At 50.6% G+C, this 3,329-nt stretch overlaps 1 protein-coding gene across 1 annotated transcript in view; it reads right to left on the minus strand.

Moving 5' to 3' along the window:
- The window catches only part of TSHZ3 (teashirt zinc finger homeobox 3), a 12,127-nt gene that overhangs the window by 6,203 nt on the left and 2,595 nt on the right, over window positions 1–3,329 (minus strand).

Below are 3,329 nucleotides of genomic sequence, written 5' to 3' on the forward strand. Positions count from 1 at the left end.
AGAGAGAGAAACACAACCGTTAGTGGGAGCTGGGCCTGCCCGGGGGCCTGCGCGCCGCGAGACGCACACGCGCGCGCGAGACGCAGCGGTTACAATGCGTTTCTTTGGAGCAAAGGAAAAAAAAGAACCCTGCTCTTCAAACATAATTTGCCACCTTATTCTTCTCAAGGGGCAACAGCTTGAAATTAAAACTAAATTTGAAATTAATGAAGCACATTCTGGAGGTGGCATTCATTTCTAAAGTAATAAATTACTTGTATCAACCTCAGAGACAGCAGTTCCTGTCTGTCAATTAATATGTCTTATGCTTCTCCTACCCCTAATGCATTTCTTAACAGACAGATTCACAATTTAAATTAAGCAAGCGTTTTTTACTCATTACATTTTTGAGGCTCGATCTTTAATAAATATAAAGGACAAAAACATCAATAAAATTTTTACGAAGTCAAAAGAAAGTGCACCAATTGCAATAAATTAAAACCGAGATTTCGTGCTCCTTTCCTCTCTCTTCTTGGAAAGCATGTCTCCCCGAAGCTGAGCGTGGGCGTCCTACCAGGAGGTGGGGGGGGGCGGTTTGTTCCAGATGGGAGGGGAGACTCCGGCCCGCGGCCCCCCCAGCGCCAGCCGCGGCCCCGTGTGTCCACTCGGCTGTCCCGGCCACGCGCGCCCACGCCACCCACGCGGAATGATGTCAGCGCGTGCGGGACAATTGGTATTCGCGGCTCGTCCCCACTGTGTAAATACAGACAAGACCTTCCAGTGGACCTTGCAAATGTCAAAGTGTTTGCTCTTCAGAGTACTTTGTCAATATTTACTCGGCATCAGCTCCGCGGGCACCCGGCAGCGATGCGGTGTCTCTGGAAGCGGGGAGGCGGGCGACCCGAACCCCGTGAGCGCGCAGCGACCCGGGAAGCTCAGGGGCGCAGCGTTGGTTCTGGAGCCGCGCGGCGGAGGACGCGAGTCCGGAGAACGCTCGCGTTCGCTGAACACGGTGACTTTTTCCTTCTCTTGCAGTCAGGGACTTAGACCACCCCTTATCAGGGTTTGCCTGACACCGAGCCGGAGTAGGGCTGTTGAGGACTGGCCACCGTGGCTGTCACTCACAGCGAAGCCAGGACTCGGGGCCAAGGAGGACGACAAGCCCTATGGTGACAGTGTTAATCCAGAGGAGAAGGGAAAAATAACTTGCCGGCAACTCGACGCCTGTTGGCTGCAGAGGCCAGCGGGTGTGTCTGGTGCCCCAACGCCACCGGCTAGCGGCCGGCCGGTGGACAAGGGAAACAGACTTAGAAAAGAAGCTTTTTATGGAATTCAGTCCCGTGACTTTAAAGATTTGCCGTGGATGAGTTTCACTCCTGAAGAAAAACAGCGAAATGACTCAAACGAGCAAGATTCCCTGGAAGGTGCTGAGCTCCGCCCCGCGCTTCCTCACAGGTCAGGTTGGGGTCCTTCTTTCTTTTCCAAATGTCTGTATTCAGCTCAACGCTCTGTGATTTTTTCTTTTTTCTTAATATTTTTTTTAGTTTTTAATTACAGTCGACATACAATATTATAGGAGTTTCCGGTGTACAACTTAGTGATTAGACACGAAAAGACTTACCAAGTGCCCCCAACGAGTCCCGTACCCGCCCGGCCCCGCGCACAGTCATCACAATGTTGTTGGCTGTGCTCCCCGTGCTGTGCTTCCCCTCCCCGGGACCGTTTTGCAACCGCCCGTCTGTGCTTCTTAAACCCTCCCCCTTTTCACGGAGAACCCCTCCCCTCCCATCTGGCGACCATCAGTTTGTTCTCTGTATCGACGTGTCTCTTTCTGTTTGTTTGCTCGTGTATTTTGTTCCTTAGATCCCGCATGTAAGCGAAATCACATGGTGTCTGTCTTTCTCTGTCTGACTTCGCTCAGCATAATGCCCTCCAGGACCATCCGTGTTGCTGCAGGCGGCGAGATTTCATTCTTTTTCATGGCTGAGTAATAGTCCACTGACTGTATGCACCGCATCTGACCCATTCATCGGCGGCGGAGACTTAGGTTGCTTCCATTTCTTCATGATCGTGAGTAATGCTGCAATGAACACAGAGATGCATGTGTCTTTTCCAATTAGTGTTTCGGGTTTCCTCAGATAAACACCTGGGATTCCTGGGTCCTCCTGTGTCTCTCGTTAGAGCCTTCGTGTTACAGTCTATTTTGTCTGGTGCATGTATTGCCACCCCAGCTTTTTTTTTTTTTTTTTTATTTCCATAAAATGTCTTTTTTCCATCCCTTTCCTTTCAGGCTGTGTGTCTTTTGATCCAAAGTGAATCTCCTCTAGGCAGCCTGTGGAAGGGTCTTGCTTGCTTATCCATTCAGCCACTCTGTGTCTTTTGATTGGAGCATTAAATCCATTTACATTTAAAGTAATTATTGACCTATATATAGTGTTTGCGACTTTATTATTCATATTGTTTCCCTTCTTTTCCCTTCTACTTAAAGAAGTCCCTCTAACGTGTCCTGTAACGCTGGTTGGGTGGTGACGAACTCCTTTAGCTTCCTCTTGCCCGGGAAGGTCTTTATCTGTCCTTCGATTCTGAATGACAGCTTTGCTGGGTAGAGTCGTCTTGGCTGTAGGTCCTCGCTTTTCACTACTTCGAATATTTCGTGCGAATCCCTTCCGACCGGCAGCTCCTGTTGAGCAGTCAGCTGACGGTCTTGTGGGAGCTCCCTCGTAGGTACCGAGTTGCGTTTCTCTCACTGCTTCGAAGATCCTGTCTTCGTCTGTAATCTCGGGTGTTTGTTTTAATGACGCTGTGTCTTGGGGCGTCTTCGGGGTCATCCTATTGGGACTCCCTGTGCTTCCCGGGCTTGTGGGTCTGTTTTCTTCAGCAGGTTATGGAATTTTTCTGTCATTGTTTCTTCGAAGAGGTTTTCGGCGCCTCGCTGCTTCTCTTCCCTTTCTGGCATCCCTATCATGCGAATGTCGGTACGCTCGATGTCGTCTCAGAGGCTTCTTGAACTTTCTTCATTTTTTGGATTCTTTTTTCTTGTTGCTGTTCAGGTCAGGTGTCTCCCTATTTTAGCCGCCTCCCCGTGTTTGATTCTATGTATTAAGTAGAGCTGCCAGGTCTCCCAGTCTTGGCAAAGTGGCCTTATGTAGCAGATGTCCTGTGGGGCCCAGTGGCGTAGACTCCCTGGTCACCTGGGCCGGGTGCTCCGGGTGTGTCCCATGTGTGGGTCGTGTGTCCCTCCCGTTGTGGTTGAGCCTTGGTTGCTGTTTGCGCATCAGTGGGAGGGTCGACCCTCGGGCTGACTGGCTGTGAGTCCGGCCGGGACGACGGTGGAGCAGCTTCTGAGCAGG

Source organism: Pteropus alecto, unplaced genomic scaffold (genome assembly GCF_000325575.1).
Source record: "Pteropus alecto unplaced genomic scaffold, ASM32557v1 scaffold89, whole genome shotgun sequence".
Lineage (NCBI taxonomy): Eukaryota > Metazoa > Chordata > Mammalia > Chiroptera > Pteropodidae > Pteropus > Pteropus alecto.